The sequence below is a fragment of the Amblyomma maculatum genome, chromosome 10 (genome assembly GCF_055883805.1).
Source record: "Amblyomma maculatum isolate TAMU_Amacu chromosome 10, ASM5588380v1, whole genome shotgun sequence".
Classification (NCBI taxonomy): Eukaryota; Metazoa; Arthropoda; class Arachnida; order Ixodida; family Ixodidae; genus Amblyomma; species Amblyomma maculatum.
Genome location: NC_139353.1, coordinates 120,222,877 through 120,244,390, shown reverse-complemented (window position 1 = coordinate 120,244,390; position 21,514 = coordinate 120,222,877).

Sequence of the window (21,514 nt, the reverse complement as noted above, 5' to 3'; positions counted from 1 at the left end):
ACGGGTCGACACGCTTGCATAAATCCACGGCGTCTTCAATGTAGCTTCTAAAGGTTTCCCCTTTATGCTGAACTCATACGCACAAGGATTCTTCAGCGCGTAGTTTCCGAGCTATGCGACGATCGAAACGTCCGCGAACGTTGCCTTGAAATTTAGCCCGAAGTTGGCATGTCTGCCTCATGATTTTGATACCATAGGTTAGCAACGTCACTCAGGTAGAAGATGGCGTTGTTGATCTTCATGCTGTTATCCCGGTTGCTATGACGACTCCCTCGCTCGTACGATGCCAATCAATCTTCAACGTCCTGGTCGCCCTGCCTGCTGAAACCTGCTAGCTCTCGCTGCCGAATGGCACCAGAGCATGAGATTGACTGCGAAGGCGCTGGCACTGGCTGCCTACCTTGCTTGTCGCCATAGGTATCGTACGGCTGCGGAGCTCTACGGTGATCGTGTAAGAACTGAAGACGGCGACCGGTGACACAAGACGATCGTAGAGCGAAGCACAATCTCGTCCGAACAAGACAGTCCGAGCTGTCAGTGCGCACGCCAGCTGATCGGCGTCCTCATCTTCGTTTGTGTCTGCGCTGTATCATCTTCTTCCTTACAATATATATATATATATATATATATATATATATATATATATATATATATATATATGTTTTATAAAAGTCTTCCAGGATCCAGAAATATGTATATGATGAGGTAGGGGTGCACGAACGAAAACAACGGTTTATTTCCGACGTTTCGTTGTTTTCGTTTGTGCGCCCCTACCTCGTAGTAAACGAAAATTATTCAGTAATCGCAATTGATCACCTTTAAACTAACGGAGCTTGGAGGTTAGTACGATTATGGAGTTCGAAGGCGGGGAGAGCACGATCAAATTTTGAAACACGAAAAAACGAAAACACTAAATTCCTGAACTCCTGCAGCGCGAATATCTTGAGCGCACTGTCTTGCACGCTTAGTGGGTTTGTGAGTAAGATGCGTCGCAATTCTCGCTGGAAAGCTTCATGTAAAGAGAATTCATTCCATTCTAAACTCATGTGGCATTGCCTTGTCCAAGATATCAGTATTCCTAATGGCCGGCCGATTAAACTTGTTTTATGTAATTCGTTTTCTGTTTTTAAATCTCCTAGCAAATCACTTTAAGCGTGTCTGAAGTTTATTACTGCGAGTATAAATTGGCTCTCTCGTAGTCCTCACGTTTGAAGATTTTTGAGATATTCCCCTGAAATTCCGGTATACTCACAGCCTAGATCACGTCACTTCTATCCAAGCGCACAGCCCGGCATCAGGGAAGATGATTCTTTAGTCAATGTCTAATATGGTCGCAGGCCGTTTGTTTCACTAATTTATTTCAGTGCCCTTGCACTAGACCTTCTACTGAGATGCTTTGCTTTTATCAGTGCAGTCGCTATATGGGCTTGGAAAAAGCACGTTGCCTCTGGACATTGAAACTTCGCTGGACACTGTCAGCAGAGCCGCTCGACGGAAACGCACTACAATATGCGACACTTGAGGGATGGGGTTCGCTGTTGCGAAATAGCCTGCAAGCTTATCTTTGCGCGTCTTGTGTCGGAGCGCCAGATGCCTTTTTAAGGAAAATATATTTTTCGGCTATACTATTAAAAGGACGAGCAATGATTTTGCGCACGAACCATACTCGTAAAGATAAAAAAAAAATAAAATGTTACTTAAAGTATTAATATACTCAGCCAGCTAACCGAAGCATTCTTCCTCTTAAATAGTGTCCACAGAACCTCCTAATACCCCGAAGTAAAATATTTCTAAAGCTTGCTACAATTGAAAAAAGTTTTAAAGCACCCGGGATAACCCCTATTGCTTTTTAGCTACTTAATCGCTTTCGCAAAAGCGTAACAGCGATTGTCAAATTGCTTCGCCCAGTTTAAAATATTGCTCTTGTGAAACGACACTACGGAACGTCGAGAATATGCTGAGAACGCGAGTATTGGCCACGCTTCAAGCATTGTTCAGTTTTTATACGTGGTGAAGAGCGCTAGGCGATTGTCGACCAGGTTCCTAGATTTATAACGGAAGATAATTTGCACACTCACACTGTAATCTGGCCCATGGATAACGTTTTCTGCCCCAGTACATGAAACACGTCAGCCAATGAACGAATGAATACAAAATTCGCTACCTTCTACAAGGTCGCGAATCGACCTTAACATAATACCTCGAAGGTGTGATCGATAAAGAGTGGGCTAAGTTAGCATTTATCGAGAATTTGTAGCATCGGACGCAGCGATGAGGTATCAATGTTGCTAGACAGTCAAATTCAATCGTAGCAGCGAATGCGGAAGGAATAGTGACTCGTACTATTCTGGACACACAAACGACGCTTAGGTGCAGCCGGTGAAAATTGAAAACGAGTACCAACAGCCGTGAGGCTAAAGTTTGGCTTTTGGATATACGCTCATCAAATTTCGACGGATTTCCTTTATTGAGAAACCGGTAATAGTTAATTAGCCAAAATATTGTGAAGGTGCGACTTACTTCGAGGCTGTAGTGGCGTGACTTGGCTTGCGAAGCAACGACACCAGAAATATAAGTATGGGATGCCCCGTTAACACGAAGCGTACCACAAAATCGCGTTGTCCAGCGATATTGCAAAACACAGTCTAAGGTATTTTAGAAATGGCTTTATTACTGAGTATGACGAGTTTATACTTGAGAGTGCTTTTAGTGCTTTTCGTGGGGTATCGGAGCAGCCCAACATAAGTTCTGCTTGAGATGCTATATTGTGATTTATAAGAATATCTTCCCATCGCACTACACGCACGTTTCAGCCAAGAATGTTTGTTAAGGTGGAGAGGAATATAGATTTGCACAATTATGCTCATACCGAGGCCAGATCATGAAGGAACAATATTAAAGGTAAGCTTGTATGTCCTTGTATGGCTTCCTTTACTCTAAATGAATCCAACATGCACTTTAATCACTAGAGCTATCTGAAATAAATGCTTATACATCTAAATAACAGATGGCAGTTCTCTTGCTGATCTAGTAAGTTGTATTGTGCGTTCCTGCTACGTAATGTATCGCCAAAGCACATTTGCCCTTAAAAATACACTCATATTGGGTATACAATGTCGAGAATACCTTATAGACAGACTGCGGAACTCCGCTCGAACAAAATCAAACTTGGCAAACGGTAATCGGTACGCATTTAATATTTTCACAGTTACTAGTGAAGCCTGCGTTGAAATATAGCAGGTTGCTATTGAAAACGTTAGCTTACACGATGCTTATTAAGAATCCTGATAACCTATGCTTTCTTGACTAACCTGAAATAACTATCTGAAGGACAATGAAGACCTAGCAGGAGCTTAAATCGCGCTATATAACCACAGAATCATGATATAACACCCAGAAGGAATTATCGCTACAAATATGAATGGCCGAAGTTAAAGCATGGCTTGAACCTAGTTAGATGAGCGAGAGCTAATGTAAGCATGGTTTTGCATGCTTCAGGAAGGTTGTACACTATTTGACATTCGTCTTTAGTGCTTTCAAAACTATATAATTCAAGGAAAATACTGCCGCTATTGAAATATATTTCCTCCTCTCCATATCCGTCGTAGTCCTTTCTATCAACTCCTTCCTGTTTCCTGAATATAGACAAGGAGAATAATTTACTATGTTTCAAGAAATCGGCTTGGATTTCTGGCTAGTGCGCTCGGTTCATGCATGTGACGATATTTGTTCTAGATCTTACCCGGACGTGATCCACTTACTTTTCTTTATCTAATACAAGTCCCATGTTACCTTTCGTTAACCCATCAATGCCATTAGGTCCCAGCAAGCTATACGTCGTTGCTGCGCCCTGAGTATCGGATCCTGCTCTGTAAAACGAATTGCTGGAGCATGTTGAGCGTACTTTATCCAAGGCATAATATTTTGTCCCAGGCACAATTTAGCTTTCGGAAAGGGGACTGAACTTGCTTTGTTAGCACCAAAAGAATAATTTCTCAACGCACTGGAAGGTGGGAAACTGGTCTTGGGAATATTTGTCGATTTCACAAAAGCATTTGACGACATGCATCATGTTATTCTTAGAGCAAGACTTAAACATCACGGTTTTCGAGGAAAAGCTGCATGTCTCTTTGAGTCTTACTAGCGGCACAAAACGCAAATTGCCAATATCGGTGATCCATTTTCTGATCTCTTGAGGGCCGCTTGTGGGGTACCGCAGGGGAGCATTCTCGGACAATTTGTTTTTAATATGTATATTAACGACATCATAACCGTTGCACCCGCTACCACATTCATTATCTATGCTGATGACACTCACATTTTTTTTTGTTCGAAACACGATTGAGGAATTAACGAACGACGCAAACAGTATGCTGCAGAGTCTGAATCTCTGGGTACAAAAAACATGGTTTTAAAATTAACATCAGTAACACAAAAATAATAATATTTACCCCTTCATGGATCACTGCCTTGTCGTAGCGGAGGGGCTTGCGAAACTCGATGAAGTCGTGAGCTCTGCTGTGTAGGGCCACCCATGTAGACAGGTCACGGCAGAGAGTTCTGACAAAATCTGATTCACTGGAGAAGATAATGGCAACCCAGTCCAGTATTTCCTGCCAAGAAAACCCTATGGCCAGTCACAATACCATTAATGATATGGCGCCGGAAGATGAGCCCCCAGGTTAGAAGGCGTCCCACATGTTACTGGGGATGAACAAAGGGTGATTCCTAGTAGCTCCAGGACGAATGAAGCGGCTGGGCTAAAGCCAAAAGGACACTCAGTTGTGGATGTGTCGGGAAGCGACCGGAAAGTCCGAGGTTGCAAGGAGATATATCACATAGCAACATGGAATGTAAGATCTATGACGCAAGGTAAACTGGATGTCGTCAAGCGAGAAATGGACAGATTGAACATTGATATCTTGGGTATCAGCGAGCTCAAAGGGACCGGAATGGGAGAATTTAACTCCGGCGACCATTATGTCTTTTATTGTGGGCACGAATCCAAGAGAAGGAATGGGGTCGCTCTCATAGTAAACAGAAAAATGGGCAAAGCAGTGCTAGGATACAGCCCCAAAAACGACCGAATGATTTCACTTCGGATCCAAGGTCACCCTTTCAAGATAACAGTTATTCAAGTCTATGCACCGACCACTTCGGCTGGAGAAGCTGACGTTGAGAGATTTTATGCGGACCTACAATGCCTTTTAGACCGCATCCCATCATCAGACGGCGTTTTTCTCACAGGAGACTGGAATGCTAAGGTCGGGTGTGAAGAAATATCCGGAATTATAGGCGAGTTCGGTCTTGGCGAGCCAAATGAAGCTGGCTAGAGGCTAGTAGAGCTTTGTCAAGAAAGCAACCTGACCATAGCGAATACTCATTTTCAACAGCACAAGAGGCGCCTGTACACATGGACTTCACCGGACAGTCTGTACAGTAATCAGATCGATTATATTCTTTGCCGGCAGAGATGGAGAAGCGCTATACAAGCAGTAAAAACAAGGCCTGGGGCCGATTGTGGCACCGATCATCAGCTTCTTTTTGCCAAAATAAGGCTTCGATTGAGGAAAACGCATAAAGCTAGATGCCTTTCAGGTATGATCTGGATCAAATTCCATTAGAATATGCTGTGGAAGTGAGGAATCGATTTCAAGAATTAGATCTAGAAGACAGAGAGCCCGAAGAGATGTGGACTGATGTTCGTGATATAATATACGAAGTTGCTACTAGTTCCAAAGCAAAAGAAATGCAAGAAAGCAAACTGGTTATCTGAACAGGCTTTGCAAATAACTGAGGAAAGGAGGATGGCAAAAGTTATGGGGGAAAGAGGAAGATACAAGGTTCTCAATGCGGATTTTCAGTAAATAGCAAGGAGAGATATGAATGCCTTCCTGAACATACAGTGACAAGCAGTTGAGTACAACAGCCAATTAAGGAACACAAGAGCTCTGTATACGACAATCAAAGATATCAAAGGAAGCTTCTGTGCTAAGCTGGGCGTGATAAAGGAGAAATGAGGCAAGGCCCTCACTGAAGCCTCAGAGATAAAGAAGAGGTGGCAGGAATATACAGAAGAACTGTAGAAGAAGGACCCGAATGTGCAAACCCAAAATAGGACGGTTGTGATTACTGATTTGGAGCCGGGAATCCTGAAGAGTGAAGTTGAATGGGCCTTAGCCAGCCTTACTAAGAATAAAGCTAGGGGAATTTATGGCATTCCAGCTGAGTTGCTTCAAAACCTCAACCATGACGCTGTTAACATTCTGCATACATTATGTCAGAAGATTTGGGCAACCCTGCAACGTCCACAGGAGTGGAGAAGGTCAGTCTACATCCCCATTCCAAAGAAAGGCAGTGCCAAAGATTGTTCCAACTACCGCACGATCGCGCTTATTTCGCATGCTAGCAAGGTGATGTTGAACATCCTGCAAGGTAGGCTGCAGCAGTATGTGGATCGGGAGCTTCCGGACGTGCAAGCTGGGTTTCGCAAGGGCAGAGGAACTAGAGACCAAATTGCCAACCTTCGCTGGATCATGGAAAAAGGAAGAGAGTTCCAGAAACCCATCTACGTCTGCTTTATTGATTATGCGAAAGCGTTTGACTGCGTAGATCACAGCAGATTATGGCAAGCTCTCCAAGAGATGGGAGTTCGACTTCACCTCATCTGTCTCCTCAGGAACCTGCATGAAGGGCAAGAGGCCACACTCAGAATTGGGCATGGTCTTATTGATTGGTTTCCGATCGAGAAAGGAGTGAGGCAAGGCTGCATACTGTCGCCCTGCCTATTTAACCTATATGCAGAGTGCATCATGAGGAAGGCCGGTCTGAACGAGTCTTCAGCTGGAGTGAAGATTGCCGGAAAACATATCAACAACCTTAGATATGCGGAGGATACCACTTTAATGGCAGAAAGTGAAGTGGAACTCAAGACACTTCTGATGCGCGTACAAGAAGACAGTGAGAAGTTTGGGCTTAAACTGAACATTAAAAGGACAAATATCATGGCGTATTGCCCTATCAAGTCCTGGAGCATCAATGGACAAGAAGTGGAAGCTGTGACAGATTTTCTGTTCTTGGGCTCCAAGATTACCTCGGAAGGAGACTGCAGCCATGAAATTAGGAGATGCCTGCTTCTGGGAAAGAGAGGAATGGTTAACCTTGACCGCCTAGTAAAGAGCAGAGACATTAGTCTGCCAACCAAGATCCGTATAACTCGTGCTATGGTCTTTCCAGTTGTGATGTATGGATGCGAGAGTTAGACTGTGAAAAAGGCTGACCGGCGAAGAATTGACGCGTTTGAATTGTGGTGCTGGCGAAGACTCCTGAGAGTTCCTTGGACTGCCAGAAGGTCAAATCAGTCGATATTGTCGACCATAAACCCTGACTGCTCATTGGAGGGTCAAATTTTAAAGTTAAAGCTCAGCTACTTTGGTCATCTGATGAGAAGAGAGGAGAGAAAGATTTGATGTTGGGAAAGGTTGAGGGTCGCCGGAAATGGGGTAGGCAGCGAACGCGATGGTTAGATGGCATTCTCGAGGCACTGCAAATGAAGTCATGTGATGTTAGGAAGATAGTGAGAGACCGGAAAGCGTGGCGTAACATGGTCCATAGGGTCACGAAGAGTTGGACACGACTGAACGACTGAACTGAACTGAACTGAACTGAATAATATTTAAAAGCAAAAACAGAAATACTACTCTGGAACAACGAATATTATTTAATTCTACTTCTACTGATGTTGTATCGAGCTTTAAAACACTAGGTGTTACCTCCCAGATACGTTGTCTTGGGAAGTATACCTATATAGCTACCATAGGGGGTAAAATTATCTCAGGTATCGGTGTAGTTTACCGAGACCGCCAAATACTGCAACGAACTTCTATGCTACTTATTTATAGCACTCTCTTTTCTTCAATGCTTGACTACTGTATTTAATATGGGCATCTACATCTCAGCAAAATATAGACAAATTACATGTCCTACAGAACAGGGCCGGCGTGCACGATAAAGATGGAGCTCTTAAACAAGCCGCACGCTTCGGTTCGGCTCGTGTTCACACGAGTGACTTCCATGAAGGCGCTCAGCAACCACTTGGGGTATTTTTCCTCGTAACACAATCTTAAGCCGCAAAAAGCAATGGCACGGATTTTACACAGTGCAAGATTGACCGAATGTTTACATCTTACCGCGAGGACAGGGCCAGCGCATCCCTGTAATTTCCTAATTTCTCGACCTAGGTACCGGGCGTCCTTGTGTCTTAGCTAAGACGGCCTAGAGTCGTAATCGCACAAGCGACTTATTCAAGTCAGGGCTGAAGCCCAGTCTTGACTTCAGTCTTAAGCGGCCATGCTAGCGGCCTAATCCTTTAGACTGCAGTTAAGTCTGGACTTAGCTAAGACAGTCTCAAGATCGTTTCGTGCAAGCGGGCCCAGGTTCTTACAAAATATTGAAAATATTTCATGCTATTTATATATATATCACTTATTCGCGAAGTATATTGTGCTGTGGAATATTGAGCTATATAATTATCGACTTTGTAAAGCATATAAGCAGAAAGTATAACGGTTGTATGTTTTTGAAACAATTGGGCAAATTATAAAAAAGTACTTTAGTTTACACAACGCAATATACAGATTCCTGGAAAGTGAAAACATACGGACTACATATGGGCAACAAGTGCTGGAATGCATACTCCCTACATTATCAAACTGTTTTGAGCGCCACAATGTAGACCTTAAGAAACTTTCCTTTAAAGCTCTGCGTACCATTTTCGAATCTAATTCCATACGACTATTTAATTAGGAACCGTTGCTCGGCCTGAACGTTTTTGCAATATATGTGAACTCGCTGTTTTAAAACGTTTGTATAAATTTACAATGCTATGCGCAATCATGGTGTTACTTTTGTTTATTCTGTGCTAATTTTGTCATGAAATGTGCTTCTTTGTGGTGTCATATGTAATGGTTATCTATGTTTTGCAAATGTTTATGTGTATATATACTCAAATGCAATAGCAAGGCTTTGTGAAGCTGTCCTTGTGGCAGCTTTTTCTTCACGCCTCCTGTATCATGTGCACTCCACTCTGTCACTACCTCAGGCCAAAAGCAATATGTACGCCCAGGGTAGGAACCAATTACGGAAAGCAAACATTTCTGCTCCAAGCAATACAAATAATGAATCAAGTGGAAGAATTAGTAGATTTCAACTGCTCAAAACGCAAACCTAAAAAGAAGATCAAGGAATGTTAATACGGCAAAATCTGCATTTCGGAACTGAATAACTGCTCAGATTTCACAATCTGTTATGTGATCCATCTTATGTGCGCTTTTAGGCAATGCAGAACGTGGCTTTCAGAATGCAATCCGCATACCTTGTTGTCTTTAGCACTTATTTTTCTTATTGTGTACAGTCATCTCAGTAAATTGTTTTCATAAGTTATAGGAACTATTCATGTGTATTGATATCAGTTTTATTTTCTTAAATTGTTCCATGTAGATGAAAATGTTTTGTGCGAAATGTATGATTTTGAGATGAAACATTTTCTTGTAGAATTATTATATGGTAGTAGTAATTGTAACCATTTTTCACTGTCGGTATTATGTGCGTTTTTATCCTAACAGTGTGTGAAATGACAAACTGTTACTGATACATGGTTTTAATTTTTAATGCCAGAATCTGTGCTGGGGCAGGAACCTCTGTCAGGCTTTTACACAGCCTTTAGCCCCTGCTTCCTCTCGCTCTCTCGCTTGTACCAGGAATCAATAAACCAGTTCCAACTCCAATTAACGGCCGGTACACATAGGTACAATATATCCATATTTTGAATGGGAATCTTATTTTCAGGAGCACAGTCAAGTGATACACCTTGCAAGCAAACACACAGTGAAGTAGAGCTGTGATTTTTTAATTTCGACTTGCGTGAATTGGAAGCTTTAACTTCTTCGCTTCTAGGAAACCACGATGTACTCAGGAGCGCAGTTGAGAGACATGTATGGTAAGAATAAAGTCTCGTTTTCATACATAGTTGTGAACATTCAATAATTCATCGCATGAACTTTGATTGTTAACGCCTGCCTTTTTGGAAAACATTCCAGCGCTGAGCTCATTTTTGATTTCCAGGTACCGAGTCCAGAGACATCTCCGGTAAGACTACAGACTGATGGTGCTGGAAAGTTGTGAATGCTTATTTTCAGCTTCAATTTACTGTAATCGTTCATTTCTTCGCATATATAATACATCCGTCTAAGAAGCACGCATTTATGCTATAATTTCTCAGAGGATGGTCGTTTTCGCCAGTTGCGGTTGCTAAATTGCTCATGAAAATCATGCATGGCTAACAATATATCCGTTTCTTCACAGAGCGATTGTCTAAAGAGCTCGTTCATTGAGACGCGCAGTACCTATTAAGTTGTTAATAATTAAATTTCCCTGAATCACCAAAGAGGGCGCACGACTGAGTGTAGACAGAAGAGGAAGTGCATTTTCGCAACTTGATTGCCCGAAATGCTCAAATAAAGCGTAATATCAGAAGACTTTGCATCCATAGCCAAGACTCCTAGACAAACGTCAGATCCATTCGCGGTTAGATTACTGGCATCATGTATAATATTTCATTATACTGTAGCTTAAAAATCACTATGTATGCAAATCCAGCCCTCGGTGTCTTCCACGGATTAAGTTTAGCCGTAATTAATTTCGAAACGTTAAGCTTATTCGCTTGTTAAGGCACAATTGACTACTTCTTACGAACGCAGGTCCAAAATTAGGAGCAAGATTTTTATGCGCGGAGTTAGGTTAGAACATTGTCAATAACTGATCCGTGTAATGGGAATACTTCAGCTCAGCGATGAGAAGAATGGCATGACAGCGTAATGACTCCCGCTTGCCGCACCTTGTCGCGGACTAAGGATTACCAAGCATTGACATGTCCGAAAATTTTCGTTCACAACACTAAATAAGACGATGCTGATATCGCCGATGTGGAACGGAAGATTCTCAGTATCTCACGAAACTGCTAGAGCAAAGCATGCTGGGTTAGCTCACATTCAACGTGAGCCGATAGGAAGCCATGCACACTGCTCTGCTGCCTTAGAGGTCATTATTACGGAAGCCGGTCAATGCTGGTGGGCCGGTACATAGAAGACATTGTCTAGGAGGTGCTGCGCTGAGGACTGTGGCCAGAGTCGAGGCAAAAGCTGGGGTGACAGCCGTGTTCGGGAATTGTGCTTGTTCCAGGATTGAAACTGGCGTCCTCTCTCGGTCGCTTTGTAGTGAAAACCAGTAAATATCCCTACTCAGCCTTGACTCGCCGACGTGCAGTCATCGGATGAGGAATAAGTGGGGCCCGTTGATGGAAGGGTGGATCGAACACTCTAAAGACCAGATTTTTTAGCCGTTTTTGGGCGCGGCTTTTTCTGCCGACTGGCGTGCCGCCGCTCTAGCGTTTCCTTGGGGACTCTGGGGCTGGGGAATTCCGCTACACCACCTACACAGTAGCACCCATTAGGTCGTTTTCGTGCGCTAGTGAACATTGCCAGATATATTTTCACCGCCCGGTTGTGCAGGAGCGAGCTTATTTGCATTGTCGTAGAGTTAAAACTGACGCGTTATTTAAGGGACTTTGTTTTGCGTTCACGTTTATTGTGTTGGTACTCAGCACGCAGCTACGCCAATGCTACTGTTTCGGTACCCTACAGCCGGAAAAAACAGTATTTAAACAACTGCGAGCATTATTCGTATGTGCATGGCTCGTATATAATTCTAGCCAGTGCCAAAGAGCTATTCATGCCTCCTGCCAGCCATAGCGAACCTCACCAATTAGGCTGAGTTGTCGCCTGTGGGTGATGGGCCTGGCACATAAAAATGGTCGTTTTATGGTCATCTGTAATGTCAGGTTAGTAGACGGCAAGTTTTGCTGCTCATTATTTTGTTGTAAAAACTATCCCCGATTGCTCTGGACGCCCGAATATAGAAATTTTATCATTTCGGTTGCTGTCCTGTGGCATCGATTAAAAAGGTTATAAACTATTCGACTTCCATCTTCCCTCTTTGCTTCGTGGTATCATTAGTGCTTTTTCTGAAAGGGATATGTTTGCTTACGCTATCCTTCAGGTCTACTGTGAAATTCTTAAGCATTTTGCAATGTCCCATCTTTCACAACAGCAAGAGTTTGTATTGCGCTCTCAATAGTGTCCCGGGCTTCATCTCCATCGTTTTTCCCGCTCTAAATTGAAATGGAATATTGAGGTAGTATCCTCCGAGCCCGCGCCTCTTGGAACACCACCAAAATGAATCGTGGACGGTGCCATAGGAGGAGGCTTACCACATTTATTGGCGCATGCAAAGGAAATATTCGCACTTTTTGATTTGTAACACTCGTTCACTGTGGAAGAGAGTGATCATATACGACAGTGAGGATAATTCATCATTACTCAACGCAACTGGACATATGGTTTAAGATATTGTAGTCAAAAAAGGTTTGCGAAAGCAAACAAAATATGTTTCAGGCAAAAGGTGAAGTATTCGATACCTGAATTATCGAACTTTGTATCTTTTCATGTTTAGTGATCGTGTACTCTCTTTCTTCAAAAAACGCTGGTAAATGCCCCCAAATGGACAGGGGACGAGATAATTTTTGTACGGTTTTTGAAGCACTACGCGAAGCTTCACACAGCTTCGAGGCCAAGTTTGAACTTAAGCCGCAACCACTTTGGGTAGCTACGTTGCGACCAAAGGTCATATTCAATGTCAAAGGTAAACTGAAGTGCTACATACCTTAACGCGGGAGCAGATGCGTGGCGAGACACATGATCACTGAAGTCAATCTCGAGTATGTATAGAGGGGCTCCGCGCACCTCGGCAGGAACTTCCGTCATTAATGAAAAGTAACTGAGCAGCCGTGCTCGTTAGGATCGTCGGTTGGCTGCACCTGACGATCCGGAGGACATTACCTTGCGGGGTGAACGTTTTGGATAGATAAGAGAAAGGCCTAAGGTAAAAAGGGTGGCAGAGACGCCGAAACAACGTGAGAAGGGTCTTGCAAAACGGAGCTGCGACGAGGCTACAAGGCGTGAGCGACTAGCAGCACTGATGGCCGCTGGCGCTTCTGAGTCATTACCGACAGCAACAACAATGACTTAATTTAACTATCACTTCACACTAGGTTTAATCGAAGATAGAGCAAAGCTATTTTTTTCTTCAAGGTAAATGAAGAACAATGCTTCCCAATAGCTCGGTGGTATTTAAAATTTTGTGTTGTATATTTGTTGTTAAGGGCATAAATATCATTTTAGCAGCCGGTAAACATGGGCAAAATGACCCTGTATTTCAAACGTGAATGTTATTTTCGGTAGCACAGTCGAGTGACACATCTGGTAAGCAAAAAACTCACAGTTGAGGAGAGTTGTTATTTCTTAATGTTTCCTTTCATGAACTGTAAGCGTGACTTCTTCGCTTCAGGAAACTTCGATGAACTCAAAATTAATTTTTATTTTCAGTGGTGCCGTCGAGAGACATGTACGGTAAGAATAAAGTCTAGTTAGTTTTGATAAATAGTTGTGAACGTTGAATTTTTCATCGTATCAACTTTGAGCGTTAACGTCTTCCCTTATAGAAAACATCCCAGCGCTGAACATAGTTGTATTTTCAGGTACCGAGTCGAGATACATCTCTGGTAAGAATACAGACTGATGGTGCTGGGAAGCTGTGAATGTTCATTTTCAGCTTTAATCTACTGTAATTGTTCATTTCTTCGCACACAGACTGCATCTGTGTAAGAAGCACGTATTTATGCTATAATTTCAAGAGCATGGTCGTTTCTGCCTGTTTGGAATGGCTAACTTGCTCACGAAAGCGGGTATGGCTAACAAAATATCCGCTTCTTCATAGAGCGATTGTCCAAAGAGCTAGTTTAGGGGGACGCGCAGTTCCTGTTAAGTTGTTTGTAGTTAAATGTCCTTCAATCACCGAAACGGGCGCACGACTATGTGTAGTACTGAAGAGGAGGTGCATTTTTGCAACTGGATTGACCGAAGTGCTCATATATAGCGTAATATCAGAATCCGTTGCATCCATAACAAAAGATTCCTAGACAAACGACAAATTCATTCGCAGGAAGATTACCGACATCATGTACTACAATCTTGCATTATACTACAGCAGAACAATCGCAATGCATGCAAATGCAGCCCTCTATCTGTTTTGGTCCGCTGCCTTTATTTAGAAAAGTTAAGCTTAATCGCATCTAAAATCACAACTGACTACTTGTTACGAAGGCAGGTCAAACATTAGGAGGAAGATTTTCATGCGCAGAGTTAGGTTAGAACATTGTGAACAATAACTGATCCGTATAATGGGAATACTTCACTTTAGCTCAGCGATGAAAAGAATGGCATGACAGCGCAATGAATCCCGTTTGCTGCACCTTGTCGCAGACTAAGGATTACCAAGCATGGACATGACCGAGAATTTTCGGTCGCAACACTGAATAAGACGACGCTGATATCGCCGAAGCGGAACGGATGATCCTTAGTATCTCACGAAACTGCTAGAGCTAAGCGTGGTGGGTTAGCTCACATTCAACGTGAGCTGATAGAGAGCCATGCACACTGCTCTGCTGCCGTAGAGGTCAGTATTACGGAATCCGGTCAATGCTGGTGGGCCGGTACATAGAAGAAATTTTCTAGACGTGCTGCGCTGAGGACTGTGGCCAGATTCGAGGCAAAAGCTGGGGTGACAGCAGTGTTCGGCAATTGTGCTTGCTTATAAAGGAAAACTGGCACCCTCACTCGGTAGCTGTTCAATGAAAACCAGTAAATTCCCTAAGCAGTAAAAACAAGGCCTGGGGCCGATTGTGGCACCGATCATCAGCTTCTTGATGCCAAATTTAGGCTTCGATTGAGGAAAACGCAGGAAACTAGAAGGCCTTTCAGGTAGGATCTGGATCAAATTTCATCAGAATATGCTGTTGAAGTGAGGAATCGATTTCAAGAATTAGATCTAGAAGACAGAGAGCCTGAAGAGATGTGGACTGATGTGCGTGAAATAATACAAGACGTTGCTACTAGGGTAGTTCCAAAGCAAAAGAAATGCAAGAAAGCAAACTGGTTATCTGAAGAGGCTTTGCAAATAGCTGAGGTAAGGAGGACGGCAAAAGTTATGGGGGAAAAGAAAGATACAAGGCTCTCAATGCGGATTTTCAGAAAATCGCAAGTAGAGATAAGAATGCCTTCCTGAACATACAGTGCCAAGCAGCTGAGGACAACAGCCAATTGAGGAACACAAGAGCTCTGTATAAGACAATCAAAGATATCAAAGGAAGCTTTTGTGCTAAGCTGGGCGTGGTAAGGGACAAACGAGGCAGGGACCTCACGGAAGCCTCAGAGATAAAGAAGAGGTGGCAGGAATACACAGAAGAACTGTACAAGAAGTACCCGGATGTGCAAACCCAACATAAAACGGCTATGATTACTGATCTCGAGCCGGGCATCCTGAAGAGAGAGGTTGAATGGGCCTTAGCCAGCCTTGCTAAGAACAAAGCTAGCGGAATTGATTGCATTCCAGCTGAGTTGCTTTAAACCCTCAACCATGACGACGTTGTTAACGTTCTGTATACATTATGTGATCAAATATGGACAACCCTGCAGTGGCCACAGGATTGGAGGAGGTCAGCGTACATCCCTATTCCAAAAAAAGGCAGTGCCAAAGATTGTTCCAACTACTGCACGATCGCGCTTATTTCGCAAGCTAGCAAGGTTATGTTGAAAATCCTCCTGGGTAGGCTGCAGAAGTATGTGGATCGGGAGCTTCCGGATGTGCAAGCTGGGTTTCGCAAGGGCAGAGGAACTAGAGACCAGATTGCCAACCTTCGCTGGATCATGGAAAAAGCAAGAGAGTTCCAAAAAGCCATCTACTTCTGCTTTATTGATTACGAGAAAGCGTTTGATTGCGTAGATCACAGCAGATTGTGGCAAGCTCTCCAAGGAATGGGAGTTCCAAATCACCTCATCTATCTCCTCAGGAACCTGTATGGAGGGCAAGAGGCCAAAGTCAGAACAGGGCATGGTCTTACTGATTGGTTTCCTATTGAGAAAGGAGTGAGACAAGGCTGCATACTGTCGCCCTGCCTATTTAACCTATACGCTGAGTGCATCATGAGGAAGGCCGGTCTGGACGAGTTTTAAGCTGGAGTGAAGATTGCTGGGAAATTTATCAACAACCTTAGATAAGCGGATGATACCACTTTAATGGCAGAAAGTGAAGTGGAACTCAAGAAACTTCTGATGCGCATACAAGAAGAGAGTGAGAGGTTTGGGCACAAACTTAACTTTAAGAGACAAAGGTCATGGCGTCTAGCCCCACCAAGTCCTGGAGGATCAAGGGACAAGAAGTGGAAGCTGTGACTCTTCTTGGGCTCCAAGATAACCCCGGAAGGAGACTGCAGCCATAAAATTATTAGACGCATGCTTCTGGGAAAGAGAGCAATCGCTAGCCTTGACCGTCTAGTAAAGAGCAGAGACATTAGTCTGCCAACCAAGATCCGTATAACTCGTTCTATGGTCTTTCCAGTTGTGATGTATGGATGCGAGAGTTCGACTGTGAAGACGGCTGACCGCAGAAGAATTGACGCGTTTGAATTGTGGTGCTGGCGCAGAATCTTGAGAGTTCTTTGGACGGCCAGAAGATCATATCAGGCGATATTGTCGACCATAAACCCTGACTGCTCATTGGAGGGTCAAATTCTAAATTTAAAGCTCAGCTACTTTAGTCATCTGATGAGAAGAGAGGAGTCGCTGGAGAAAGATTTGATGTTGGGAAAGGTTGAGGGTCACCGGAGAAGGGGTAGACCGCGAACGCGATGGTTAGATGGCATCCTCGAGGCGCTGCACATGAAGTTATGTGATGGTCCATAGAGTCACGAAGAGTCGGACACGACTGAAGACTGAACTGAACTGAACTGAAATTTCCCTAGCGCAGCTTTGGGGTCGCAGACGTGTAGTCGTTGGGTGATGAGTGGGTGGGGCCCGAGGGTGGAGGAGTGGGTCGAAAACTTTATAGTCCAGATTTCTTTAGCCGTTCTTGGGTGCGGCATTTTCTGCTGACTGGCGTGTCGCCGCGCGAGCATTTTGTTGGAGACTGTGGGGCTGGTGAGTTCCGCGGGCCATGCATGCACGGTAACCACTATTACCTTTCCTTCGGCGGCTAGAGAATATTACCAGAGATATCTTCACCGCCAGGTTATTCAGGAGCGAGCTTATTTGCTTTGTTGCAGAGTTCAAATCGTTGCGTTATTTAAGCAACTTTGTTTTACGTTCGCGTTTAGTGTGTTGGTACTCAGTACGCAGCCACGCGAAAGCTACTGTAGCGGCACCCAACAGCCGAAAACAAATCTTTTAAACTACTGAGAATTCTGCATATTGAAAATCAATATGCAGAAGACTAAAGTAATGTTCAACAGCTTCGGGAAGGAACAGCAGTTTACATTACGTAGCGAAGTACTGGAACTAGTAGGCGAATATGTCTACTTAGGACAGGTAGTAACCGCAGATCCGGACCATGAAAAGGAAATAACAAGAAGAATAAGATTGGGATGGAGCGCATTTGGCAAGCACTCGCAGATTATGAGTAGCAGCTTACCGGTATCGCTCAAGAGGAAAGTATACAACCGTTGCATCTTACCTGTACTCACCTATGGGGATGAAACTTGGAGGCTAACCAAGAGAGTTCTACTTAAGTTGAGGACAATCCAGAGGGCTATGGAAAAAGAAATGGTAGGGGTAACATTAAGAGATAGGAAGCGTGCAGAGTTGGTCAGAGAAATAACTCAAGTTACCGACATTCTAGTGGAAATTAAGAAGAAATGGGCATGGGCAGGACATGTAGTGCGAAGAGAGGATAACCGATGGTCGCATAGGGTAACAAACTGGATTCCAAGGGAAGGAAACCGTAGCAGGGGGCGGCAGAAAGTTTGATGGGCGGATGAGGTTCAGAAGTTCGCAGGGGTCAAGTGAATGCAGCTAGCACAGAACCGGGTTAACTGGAGAAATATGGGAGAGGCGTTCGCCCTGCAGTGGGTATAGTCAGGCTGCTGCTGATGATGATGATGAAGAATTATTCGTATGTGTACGGCTCATATATAGTCCTTGAAAGCACACTTCATTCTTCCTGCCAGCCATAGCGAGCATCACCAAATAGGCCGTGTTGCCACCTGCGGGTGATTCGCAGTCACATTAAGATTTTCGTCTGTGCTTATTAGTGCTGCCAAGCTAGCAGTGAGAAAATTTTTATGTTCATTAGTTATAAACACTGCCACAGAAGGAACATTTTTTATGCCTGGAAAATATATATGTGCCGATTATAAACGGATGCATCAGAATGTCACCTATGATACTCTTTTTTGGACCCTGCACGTAGATAGTCCTACATTACAACGAAAGAAGAAGCAATGAATGCTAGCTGGAGCGTAACTCAGTTTGCATATGGTATATGGAGTTTAGCTTCCCAAAATGGCATCGGCTATGGTGCACGCCGTAGAGTAGTGCTCAGGTAATTTCGATCAGCTGGGGCACTTTCATGCACGCTGGGATTACACACTACACTGGTGTCTTCCGCGTCACCTTCATCCAAGCGCGGCGGTCACTGCCTGGTCGTACCGACGCCTGTGGGCTAAGTAATCAAGAATTCTAACCACTGAGCCACCACTGTGGGGCACAAGGTCGTTTTCCTATTCGATAACCAATGTTGGGTAAATATTTAGAGTCTAGAGTTATCGCGACCTCTGCAGCCAGAAGACAAGTAAACGTTTACATCGAAGCTGCTATTGGTGTCTGTAAAAGCGCTGCGCAGCTATTTGGGCCAGCATCACAGCCTCGATTGAAATCGTGTTCACCTGTTGCGTCCCATGAAGATATGAGCTCAACCCTTTTCCATGCGGATCTCACTCTGAAATACGAAAATAATTTCTATTGCTGGTGGTCGTGCTCCTATTCACGTATAGAAACGGTTAAAATAAAGCCAAACACGAACCACTTTTTTGCCGAAAGCGTAACCGTTTTACCATAGCAACCTTCAGCACGGAGCTCACTGATCGAGTTAGCATAAAAAGATAAAAAAAATATGCATCACATGCACAAAATCAAAACATAGACCAAGGAGCATATGCATTTACCACATTCGATGGGCAGCCACACACACACACAAAACAGTAAGACGCCAGCGCATTACTGCATATAAACCATGATTTCCAGTTCGTAACTTGCAAGGTTGACTAATCTCGGATATCGCGTAAACGAGACAGCAGTCCGCTTCGAATTGCTGCAGTGCTCTCTAGAAGAGGGTAAACGATGCACGACAAGCACCTACATGCATAGATGGTAAATCGTGCTAACGGCATAATGAAAGAATACTTGCTCACGTCCGCGTATCACATGCGACGCGCCCGCGCGACTCACATTCGCCGGGACAGCGCCTGGGGCCGCAGGCTGCTAGGAGCGTGCTAGCAGCCTGCTTGCGAGGGTAACAAAATCTGATATATAAGGCGAATTGTTGGCGAAGCGGAAGCGAAATATTTTCCTCGGCTGCTTTTAAGGGTTCCTATTGAACTCCCAGTGGGCCAGGCATCGAAACCGAACGCATCTACACGTGCCTCGAATGGTGGCACACTGTAATTTGCAACGAATGATGGCGTATAGCAATGGTTGTCCTAAAATAACTCCTTAAACCTTGATCGATGCCATTTGGCACTGCAATATTCCTCAGTTGGATCGCAAATAACTTGTGCCCACGAAAGATGTCATCGGGAGGACACCGCATCGAACAGGCCATAACGACCCGGATTTAAAAGTGGAAGAGTATTGAGTCTCAATGAGAGCGGAAGACGACCACCTGCATAGGCGTACCCGGGCTGTTTCGCTCACACTCCATAGAAAAGGTATGCGACAATGGCGTCACCAGTATTTAAGGTAACAGGGCCTCAACATTATGTTATGCTCAAACAGTATCTGACAACTTTGCTAGGTTACCACACAGATAAAAACTATATCCACGCAAGATGCCTTTGCGTGGCCTCGGCAATAACAAGACACTCGCCGAGTCCTCAGCGCATGCCTGCCACTGATTTTCTGGCAACGGCAGATGCTGACAATGCTTTTCGTGCGTGCGAAGCGACACCAAGATTTGCTCATCTTGCATAGGAGGCGACCATATACATGTAGCCGGCAACCCTGCTACAACTCTCCGAGACGCCTGCGCAACAGCGCTTGGCGCGCAGAGCCGCTTTGATGATGGAAGGGAAAGTTTTATTCATAATATCCCGGCAGTGCTAATACCTTTCGAAGATTTGTTGAAGTTACTTAAAATGCACCTCCCGCGTAAACAAAAAAATTATAATGCGCACTTTGGCTCCGCCTTTAAGGGCGTGCCGCGAAACCGTAGCTACCCTCCCCCAAGAAATATAATTCCACGCTTTGGCCAAGTCCTATGAAACTGCCTGCGTGGCTTAGGGTAATGTCAATGGAAGGATCCTAATAGGCTTATTCTAATATCATCGTCCTACACGTAACGACAGCCCATTTGTAGCTCCTGACAAACTTGCAAGTCAGGCAACACTACATCCAGTCGGTTCACGCTCTTATCAGCTACAAACTACCGCCTGCCAGCGCCGTGCTGGTTGTTTTACGCTCACGAGGCTGATGACGACGCTGGATTTTCGATGGGGCCAATAACACTGTCACGCTAACAAAGAAGGACAATCCCAAACACTTAAAACAAACAACACGGATAACAAAAGTAATTACTTATTACGCGGGAACGTCGTAATAATTTGTTTAAGGCATATGCAGGAAATCTATGGAACCATAATCCCGGAAAATAATCAACCACATCACTGTCCATAGGCGCAATAGGTAACGCAGTGTTAAAAGACTACACCACCAATATCGAGTTGAATCAGTACTTTAGAGTCTTGACTGATTGTACTTACGCACATAAAATTACAGACACTGGAATATCCTGCTCCCCGAAGGGGTTGATTTGAATACCGTTGATTTCTGGTTAAGTGTATATGACCTGCCAGAAATAATTCAGGCGAAACTTTAGGATTGCGAACCCGTGAGTTTTGCCTTTCATGTTTTTGTACATGTCCAGCTGCACCCAAATAAGGGGACTGTCCAGCTGCAGCAATTCGCTTTCTTAGTAATTCACAAACGTTTTTTCGGTCTTTGATTTCGTCGTAGGCTTCTTACGCACACTGTATGCTCGTTGCGTTGCCGATAATTTCCTCAGCAACTAATAAATGTTCCTCGTAGAGCGATGTAAAAAAGTTATTCAGTTGCTTTTCCTTTTTTTTTTTTGTGGATGATTTGTGATGCCTTTTCATAAGCTTTCTTTAACTCCCAGTTTCCTTTGACCAAAAGCTAGAGCTGCAACAACACAGATGATACTTGCTATAACGTAACCTAACAAATCCAGTTAGGGCAAACGTGCGATTTAGAAATATACAACTTGTAATTGATTT